Source organism: Leptonychotes weddellii, chromosome 16, assembly GCF_054177405.1.
Source record: "Leptonychotes weddellii isolate Sample4059 chromosome 16, ASM5417740v2, whole genome shotgun sequence".
NCBI lineage: Eukaryota > Metazoa > Chordata > Mammalia > Carnivora > Phocidae > Leptonychotes > Leptonychotes weddellii.
In genome coordinates, this window is record NC_138384.1 from 24,966,974 (window position 1) to 24,977,166 (window position 10,193).

At 51.5% G+C, this 10,193-nt stretch overlaps 1 protein-coding gene across 8 annotated transcripts in view; it reads right to left on the reverse strand.

Moving 5' to 3' along the window:
* The window catches only part of NLRC5 (NLR family CARD domain containing 5), an 85,273-nt gene extending 78,803 nt beyond the window's left edge, over nucleotides 1–6,470 (reverse strand). For 6 of the 8 annotated variants that reach the window (XM_081806560.1, XM_081806558.1, XM_081806559.1 and 3 more), the window contains exon 1: nucleotides 6,319–6,469. The gene's annotated coding sequence lies outside the window, so the exon portion shown is untranslated. Of the gene's footprint in view, nucleotides 1–6,318 lie in introns of all 8 variants that reach the window. The other 2 variants (XM_081806562.1, XM_081806563.1) reach the window with 1 other exon arrangement.
* Between the last annotated feature and the right edge of the window lie 3,723 nt (nucleotides 6,471–10,193).

The following is a 10,193-nucleotide window of genomic DNA, read 5'->3' on the forward strand; positions in this document are numbered from 1 at the left end:
CTGCTTCTCCCTCTGACCCTCCCCCCTCTCATGTGCTCTCTCTCTCTCACTCTGTCTCAAATAAATAAAATCTTTAAAAAAAAATGGTTAAGATGGTAAATTTTATGTTATGTGCCTTTTAACGTCATAAAAATAGTCGACATGTTCCTTTAGAAGTCCACGTTGAGAACGTAGCCTAAGGAAACAATCCAGAATGTGAGCAAAGCTCTAGCTACCAGGATGTCCATCACAGTGCTGCACGTCAGCGGGGGCTGCCCGACTCTTCCGGACACAGATAAACTGGTTCAGCCACCAGGCCACCTGCAATTCCCATGGCCTCGGGAAGGTTAGGGCCCCCAACCCAGGGGAGGGACTAGGAAGCTGTAGTGACGAGGTCTCCTCCGGGGGGGGGCGGCTCCTGCTGCAGGTCCAGCCTTTTGTTAAATTACATGCACAAAAATTAACTTGCAATAAGCATGCTGAGCACCGAAGACTCCAAACAAGTCCTCCTTCTTCCCTTGCTCCTTCCCTCCTCTTCCTCCTCTCCTCCTCCTTTTTCTTGCCATTGTCTCTGCCTGGTTCCCTCTTCCTCCAGACATCAACATGGTTCATGGCCCCCTGCCTCACACCCCTCAAGCGTCCCCGGGGCCCCTCATGGGAGGGCCGTGCCTGGCCTCTCCAAACACAACCGTCCCTGCACCCCCAGGGTGCCCACCCTCTCGCCTAACTTGTCTTTCTTCCCTGCAGTCACATATCTGTGACTTGTTTATTATCTGTTTCTGTTGGCACATCCGTGAGACTTGTCATGTTCTCAGCTGTAACCCAGTGCCCAGCACAGGACCTGACATGTTCTGGAAACTCTGTGCTGAGTAGGCTAATGATTGCTGGGCGGAGCCAGGCGGGAATCAGTGCTGTCAACCAGCTCCTGTGGAGTAAGGGGCATCACCCCACCAAGAAGTTTGGGGGGGGGGGCTCCTCCCTCCGTGGCCTAGCCTCTCTCCACCTTCCCTCTCTCCTCCCTTCTCTTGGGAGCAAATACAGCACTGCACCCCAGCACCCCCACCACACTCAGAGGCGCCATGCAAAGAGCCTGCCCGGCTCACTGCGTCCCGGCTCCTGCCCGCCACTTTGTCCACAGGCCCCACCCGCCCCAAGCCCAATCAAGGTATTTTCCCAAAACTACTTCCCTTCCTGAGACCAATCTGGTGGGTCATGTGGGAAGAATTAAAATGTCACATTTTGTGTGTGTGTGTGTGTGTGTGTGTGTTTTCTTTTCATACATACAACAGAGGACACAGTCCATGTGTAGTAGAAGAAAACAAGACCCAATCTAAATGCTTAAAAAGGGTAGATACGGTTCCACCATCCTATGGACAACTATGCAGTCACTTAAAATGCCAGTATACTCATATTATAAAGAGTTTCCCTAATATGTACAGTGCTTTTACAACTAAATAGGAAAAAGACTACCAATCCAATGGAAAAGTGGAAAAAGAATATGAATAGACAGGCTATGGAAAATGAACTACAACTGACCCTTAAATATTTGAAAAGATAAGAGAAATGGTGGGGGGGGAAGATATCATTATTCATCTCCCAGGTCTGGAAATAGGGAAAAGTTTGATACCACGCATGCTGGGGCAGGTGTGGGAAGCAGGCCCCCTCACACGTTGCTGCTGGGAATGAGATTTAGTCCAACACTTAAGGAGGGTAATTTGCCATATTTGTCAAAGTTCAAACTGCGTATTTCCTTTGACCTTGCAAATCCATTCCTGGATGTCTGTTCATCCTCCCTCCTGTCCCCGTTCTCCCTCCCTCCCTTCCTTTCTTTCTTTCACGATTTTATTTATTTCTTAGAGAGAGAGAGAGAGCGTGTACATGTGTGCAAGCAGGGGGAGGGGCAGAGGGGAGGCAGACTCTTCGCCGAGCAGGAAGCCCTACGAGGGGCTTGATGCCAGGACGCTGAGATCATGACCTGAGCCGAAGGCAGATGCTCAACTGACTGAGCCACCCAGGCGTCCCTCCTGGATGTTTTTCTTAAAGACTTATTCTCACATATGCAAACATGATGCTTAAACAAAGATATTCATTACAGCACTGTTTGGGATAGCAAGAGATTGGAAACAACCTAAATGCCTAACAGTAGTTAAATTAATTATGGCACAACCGTAAAATGAAATACTCTGCAGCTGTTAAAAAGAAAAAAGCAGATTTTTTGTTTTGTTTTGATGTGGAAAGATTTCCAAATTGCATTAAAGTTTAAAAAGATAAAAAACACTATATAGAGTGTATCACCACTTGTGAGAACGGGAATATCTATATCTATCTATCCATATCCATGTTTGTAAAGGCCCACCTGAATGATCTTTGGAAGGAGATCTAAGAACCTGATAACACTAGTGCTTTCAGGGAGGGTAATCAGGTGGCTGGGAGACAGGGGAAGGAGGGAGATTCACTTTTCATTATACACCTATTTGTATGTTTTATATTATTTTACTATATGAATGTGTTAGCTACTCAAAATGAAATAATTTCAAAAATGATATATGATGTACTTTTCCTTTAATGGGTAATTCCATTTTATTCAGTTTAAAAAGTGTAATTCCATTTTGGTTTTTATGTATGAGTCCATTAAAAAATATGAATATCCACACATAGAAAAAAGACTGGAAATCAAAGTGCAAACAGAGGTTATCTGAGGTCAAGCCAGCGTTCCCTCAGGCGCTCTGAAGTTCTCCTTTGCTAAATGTCAGAAGCATCTCAGGGAGAAGGGCTGCTAAAAACCTTTCTGGGGAAGACTCCTGTGTCTGAGAATTTATCGGAAGACTCTGGAGTGACCCAAAGGATGGAGCAGGAGTCCCATCACAGAGAGTCAGGCTTGAAACAAGCAGGATAAATGAGTGAACTCACATTTCCCCACCACTCTCATCTCTCCGTCCCAGGAAAATGACTGGTTTCATGCCCTGGTCAACTAGAGAGAAAGGATGATCACAGAGCAGAAGAAGAGTCTGGGATCAGAGATGGCCAGAGGAACTAAGCTCACACCCACCTCCACCCTCCAGATTCACAGACGGCTGAAGAACACTTAGGGCTTCCCAAAGGAACAGAACAGGGATTCATGCCAACTTTACTCAGCTCTCAAGGACCCAAGTACCCCCAGATAGCATATGGTGACACAATCATGCCCAGCTTACAGGTAACAAGTCCCACATATAACCAAGTGCTTGCCTGCCCCATCACTTCTACAATGGTTTTAAGTACAGTGTGTGGGAGACACATGTTCTCCAGGGTGGCCAGAGGGATCAAAAATCTTGTCTTCTCCAGACAGCCTACCCCAACAGCCAGACTGATCATTTGTCATTTTTTTAATTTTTTCCTTAGCAAATCCTCTGGGTGTTTTCCTTGCAGACGGGGTTTCAGCCAACGTAGACTTGGGGCTACCAGCCAATGCTCGAAAATTAGATCTGGCAAAGGACACCAGTAGTTTATGTCCTCAGAACACCTACAGAAAGATTTTACAAAGTATTCGCACTGGTGTTAATTTGCTTGACCTTTAGTCCAACTCTGGAAAGCATAAGGGAGGAGCTGCGCTGGTGAATTAGTTTCCTAGCTTGGTTACAGTTGTAACAAAGCACCCTCTGGTGGGGGCGTGGGAGGACCCTTTCCTTGCCTTTTCTGGTTTCTGCTGGTCGCTGGCAATTCTTGGGGTTGCTGGCAATTCTTGGGGCTCCTGGCCTTATAAATGCACCATTCTGATCTCTGTCTCTGTTGTCACACGGCTGTCAGCTCACGGCGCGTCTCCATCTTCATAAGCTGACCTCCTCTCTTATAGGGACACCAGTGATCCCGAATTAAGGACCCACTTACTCTGGTACGACCTCATCTTAACTAATTACATCTGCTATGACCCTATTTCCAAATAATGTCACAACTCAGATACTGAGTTCGAGGACTTAAACGTATCTTTCTCAGGGACACAATTCAATTCATCACAGCTGGAAAAAGACATACTAAGAAGTTCTGTGGCATTTTCCTCAGCGGACAGGGGGGTATGTGTGTTGGGGGACAGAGAGACGGACCCGGCCCTGCAAACATCCAGTCACCTCTGTAACGGGTGGTGGCTCAAAGCTAAGCATACCGTGCAAACTCTTCCAGAGAACTTTCCCTTCTGCTGCTGTGCCTTCACCGAGGACCCACTGCTCTCCATGTGCTTTGAGGTGGACCAGGCCCTGGGACATATCTCGTCCAACCATGAGGCATGCTCTGAAGGGCGTATTTTTGCCCCCAGTTCCCAGATGAGGGCCGTGGTCCGCCTGCCTCCCACACCAGGTGCCGGGCAGGCCGTGTGCCGTGTCTGGGGACCTGGCAGGTGAGCACGATCCGCAGTCCATCGGCCCTCTAGCTCGGCGAGGCTTGAGGGAAGCCCGCTGCAGGGAAGCCCGCATGCACCTTGAAATAATCGGTTTTCCCTCCCATTCTGTTCTCCAGCAGGAGACCAAGCCGAATGCCTTTCTGGGCTTATTACTTCTCACAGAGAAGGAAAAGCAGTTTGGAGGGAGGAGGCTCTAGGTACTGGCCTGGGGCTACAGCCCACCTCCTGACACCCCCAGGTTTGGGAGGCTAGGAAGTGCTGGTTTTCAAACTTTTTTAAAGTCTGCAAAGCCCCAATCTTTTATTATTTTTTTTTAAAGATTCTATTTATTTATTTGACAGAGAGAGACACAGCGAGAGAGGGAACACAAGCAGGGGGAGTGGGAGAGGGAGAAGCAGGCTTCCTGCTGAGTCCGATGCGGGGCTCGATCCCTGGACCCTGAGATCATGACCTGAGCCGAAGGCAGATGCTTAACGACTGAGCCACGGAGGCGTCCCAAACCCCCAGTCTTTTAAAAAGAAATGGAAGAACCCCCGACTTATAAAACGGATGCAAACTAGGATCAAGGTGGACCTCTCTCATACCTCCCCAAATGGCCACCTCAGCAAACTCCAGGGTTCTGACCTCCTGAGAAAAATGGCTGAAAACCACATAAAATGCAAAAAGCAAGTAACAAAATGACGCCCATGTATTCACCCTGTTGTGAGGTTAAAACGTTCATCAGACATAGTCTGTGGCAATTTGACATGAAGAAATTATTCTTAAAATGCTTCCAGTCTTCAGATGGTACTGTGGTTATGTTGGTTTTTTTTAAAGATTCCTTATCTTTTAGTACATTCTGAGATATTTCGGTTGAGATGCTGTGACGTCTCTTTGCCATTTGTTTCAAAATGAGGTGTGGCAGAGATGAAGCAGGGCTGAGGAATGCTGGAGTTGAGTGGTGGTTACACGGGGCTTCCTTATGTCCAAACCAGCAAGTTGGCATGGCTAAACCTAACTAACTCTGTTCCTTCTATCCTCGGATAGGGGCGGCACTGTCCATAATTTTAAAAAGCGTACTTAGGCTAAAAAGTCTGAATTGTGCAGAATGAGCAGCGTGACTTCTGTAATGCTTTATTATTATTATTATTATTATTATTATTGATGTAGAGTTGCCATACAATGTTATATTAGTTTCAGGTGTAAAACAGCGATTCCACAATTCTATACACCTGAAGCTACCCTCTGTCACCATACAGCACTGTTACAATACCATTGTCTATATTCCTTCTGCTGTGCATTCATCTCTCTGACTTATTTATTTCATAACTGAAAGTTTGCACCTCTTTTTGGTAAAGCACTTTACCGAGGTATGACTGACGTGCAAAAAGCTGTAGTTATTTAATGTATACAACCTGATAAGATTAGAGGTGAGTATGCATCTGAGAAATCGTCACCACAACCTATGCCCTGAGCCTATCCATCACCTCCAAAAGTTTCCTCCTGCCCTCTATTATTATTTGTGCGTGTTAGCTCCAGGCTCTATGCTGTACAGTAGATCTCTAAGACTTACTTATCTTGTGTATCCAACAAAGTTTGTAACTCTTGATCCCCTTTATCAATTTCGCCCCTCCCCCCACCTCCCGCTGCTATAATTCTTTAAAAAGCAATTAAAAGTTAACGTTCCAGGAGCGTTGGGAGGGTGGGGAGAAAGGGGAGCGCAGCCGCGTACCCCGCCCCTCAGCCCGGGTGATCCCGACTCGCCACCCCCTGCGGTTCGCACCCGTGCCCCCCAAACTCCGCCGGGCAGCGGGTGCCCCATCTGTCCACCGGTCCGTCAGTCCCTGCGCCCTGCCACCCGGCCGCCCAGCCCGCGGCCGGCGGGGGCTTCCCCCCTCCCACCCCCCGCCCAGCGCCCTCGGGCGCCCGCTCCTCGCCGCGCCGCTCGCCCGGCCGGGCCCGCAGCCCCGGGGCGGCTCTCCACTCACCCGCCGCGCTCCGGCCCCGCCGCGCTCCTGCGTCGCTGCGCGGCGCACGAAACCGAAAGCGGGCGGAGAGCGCCCGGGCCAGCGCTGGGAGCCGGCGGCCGCTGCCGGGAAATCACGTGGATTCGAATCGCCGCGGCCCGCGGAGGCGCGGGCTGGGCGGGGGCGCACGGCGGCTCCCGCGCTCCCCACGCCGTGCGCCCCGGCCCAGGTACGGCCCCGGGAGGCGACTCGGAGGCAGGGGCGCGCGCGCGGGGAGGGGGTCAGGGCGCCGCAGGAGAACCCCGGCTGAGTTCCTCTCTCCCGGCCTCCTGGGACACTGAGGGGGCGCGGACGGGATGGGAAAGAGGAGAACCCAGTGGGCCAGGCCCCTGTCCCGCGGTGTTCTCAGAATGAAAGGAGGGGAGAAGGGGGCAACAGCAATAATTGGTCTTACTAACTGAGCCTTCGGCTCCCTGACCCGGTGCCAGACACTATCTAGGAATTTATCCAGTCCTCAGAATAACCCTAAAATGCAGACGCAAAGCATGGCCCCATTTTACAGATGAGCAAACTGAGGCTCAGAGAGGTAAACGAATTTGCCCCAGTCGCAGAGGCAGAGATGAGAAAGAGAGGAACCAAGAGGGCCGTTGGGACAGAAGGAAGATGAGCTGGCTCCCCGCCGGAGGGGCTCTGCAGCAGTCCTGAACGGGGGCTGGTCTAACTACCCCTCCAAAGCTCCACTACAACCTCCTGGCTCTTCTGCACCCCTCCTGGGACAGGGAGCTCCCCTCCTCCTGTAGAGGCCACAGCCATCCTGGGGACAAGTCAGCCTGCTAGGAAGGGCTTCCACTCACCTCCCCGGGACAGCTTGCACTCTCAGCTCACTTCCGTCCCATGGGAGTATGAGGGTACTGCAAGGTAGTGGTCACGTCAGTGTCAGACACGCCTGCACTTAAGTCCTCCTCTCCAACGACTGGAGACATCTTTACTGGAGCTACATTGACCCTGCTAGAGGCTCTGCCTGCCAGTCTCCATGAGTGTTCCTGGTCCGCTTAGTGAGCCACACCCTTGCTTTGGGCCCTGAGAGATAAAGAGAAACAAGCCCAAGAGAGGGACGCCTGGGTGGCTCAGTCCATTAAGTGTCTGCCTTTGGCTGAGGTCATGATCCCAGGGTCCTGGAATCGAGCCCCCTGCTCAGCGGGGGTCTGCTTCTCCCTCTCCCCCTGCCATTCCCCCTGCTTGTGCTCTCTCTCTCTGTCAAAATAAATAAATAAAATCTTTAAAAAAACAAAAACAAGCCCAGGAGAGCACCTGAAGGCGCCAGAGCAGGGGTTGGAAGGAACCTGGCTCAGAAGATGGTGGCCTCCCATCAAATGTTCCCGAAGGTGAAGGGGCATCTCTCTTGCCTCCTAGCCAGCAAAATACAGGCCACGCCCTTTTGGCACCTTCATGATGTGGACCCTGACCTCATCTCTCTCCCTCTCCTCTTTGTTCTCTGTGCTACATTGGCCTCCATTACGTTTCTTTTTCTTTTGGGAGGGAGAGGGGCAGAGGGAAAGGGAGGCTGAGAGAGAATAAGCAGGCCTCACACCCAGTGCAGAGCCCAATCCCATGACCCTGAGATCCTGACCCAAGCCGAAATCAAGAGTCAGATGCTTAACCAACTGAGCCACCCAGACACCCCTGCACTAAGTTTCCTGAATCTGTCATGATTGATTCCTTCTGCCCCAGGGACTTTGCACATGCTAGTCTTCCTCTTTCCCCATCCCATTTGGCCAATGTGGCATCCTTCCTGGAGCCTGGTGCCTCCCAAGGCTGGGATGATAGAAAACTTTTGTATTATGGCCTGAGGGTAAGAAGAAGACCTGCTTTGAGCATAAGGTGGTCTAGCTGAAAATATGCTTATGAGAGATGTCTCTTCCAGGTTAAAGCCTGATTTGCTTTTTAGAGCCTCCAGAAAGCTGACCTCTGTGAGGGCCCCTTGCCCTCCCCACCATCCTCAGGATCTGAAGCCCCCTGTGCCCCCCTATTTCCTGTCCAACACTGGAATCACATGGAACAGAGGATGAGTGACAACTCATGCAGGAAGCTGGTCAGAAGGGGAGATGGCACCTTTAATGCCCACCTTTGGGTGGGCAAGGGGGCTGAAAGGGGCCAGTGCTGGGGCGGGGGTGGGGGGAGAAGCTCTGAGACATGCTCTCTGCCGACCAAGGGGAAGACAAGGAAACCCAGCCAGGCCAATTCCAGCTTCCACCTTCTCCTCTCAAAGCCACATGGGCAAGCAGATGTCCAAAAGAAAGGCAAGGCCAGCTCAGTGTCCTGTGGGGAAGGGAGCAGAAAGCTCTTGACAGGGCCTTCCAAAATACCCCCTGCACACCCCAGTAAGGGGGTCTGAGTTTCCCCCATTAGCATCACCTTATATGGATGAATATCCTACAATGTCGGGGTCAAAAGGGAATTTGGAGAGCATCAAAGCCAACACTCTCATTTTATAGGAAGGGAAACTGAGGCTCAGGGCTGGGCGTGCACCGGGTCCCAGCCTTCCAGCCTAAGGCTCTTTCTGCCACATCAGGCTGCCAGTCGGAGACCTGTGCCCTTAAAGAGGGTTGAGCCATCCTATGTGGTGGCAGAGATATTATTCTCTGGGTCAACCCAGCAACAGGGATCCACGCTCTGGCCGGGGCATGGGCATGCAATGCTACCAGCAGGGAGAGCTGCCTCAGAGGAAGGGGACCCCGGACTCCCCGTGGCTGGAGGGTCAGAGGCATTTGCAGCTCTGCCCGAGGAGAGCTAAAAGGTGACTGAGTGCCTCCCCATCAGGTTCGTGTCCCCCAACACTCCTCCAGCCCACGCCCGACCTCAAGGATGACCACTGTGGTGATCACCGAGCACAGGAAGCTCTGGACAGACTTGGAGCTTCTGTGCCCATCAGAGGGCCAGTGTGAGTGCTCCCTGGGTACCCAAGTGACCCACGGGGCAGATGGCCCTACAACCCACGCAGGCACTCATCTATATGCCCGTGATAAAGCACATCCCATCCCACAACTCTCGTCCTGCTCCCCACGTCAGGGAGTACCTCTCCCGAGTGGTGCCTCCTAAGCCCTGGGGTGGGCTCTGACTGTCATCACATTCCACAGAGGGGAAACCAAGGCCCGGCCATTGCTCTCTTGCACCTCTCAACCCCCTTCATCCATACCATCTGCAACCTAAGGGCCTTCCCAACAGACACCCAGGGAGAAGGGTGGGTCACAGGAAGAGACAAGGGGAATATCGTACGGTCTTATTGCCTTCGGTCCTGTTGCCTCATTTCCTTGAGGGCCTCCTGTCTGCTCTGTAAGATAGAAGGAACTACAGAGCTTGTCTCTTCCCGTCTCCCCAAGAGCACTTCCCTCTCTCAAGTTGGCAACAGTCTTCAGTTTAATTCTGAAATCAAAAAGAAAGGAGAATGTGGCCCTCTGTTGCCCTCCCCCCCCCAGAAAAGAAACTCTAGGAATAATCCTAAGTGCCTCTGCCTAGTAGTTAAGACGCTTCCTAAGAGAGCCGTCTTGAGCACTCTCTTGAGATCTGCCGTCCCAGCTGCCAGGCCTTGGCTCAGAGGGTCCCTTCCTCCTGCCACCCCCTCCCTCTGGTCTTCATGCTGATTCTTCCTCCTATTTAAGAGTCTCAGTAGGAGGGGTTGCCTGGCTGGCTCAGTCCGTAGAGCATGCATCTGGGGGTCATGAGTTTGAGCCCCGTGTTGGGTGTAGAGCTTACCTAAAAGAAAAAAAAGTCTAGGTAGGGGTCCTGTCTCCCCAGCAGTCAGGTCATAAGTCCTGGAAGGAAGGCGCCATATTTCCCCACCAATATCTGTGCCTGACTCCAGAGGGACCAGGAAGAGATTTGGAGAGTCCGCCCCC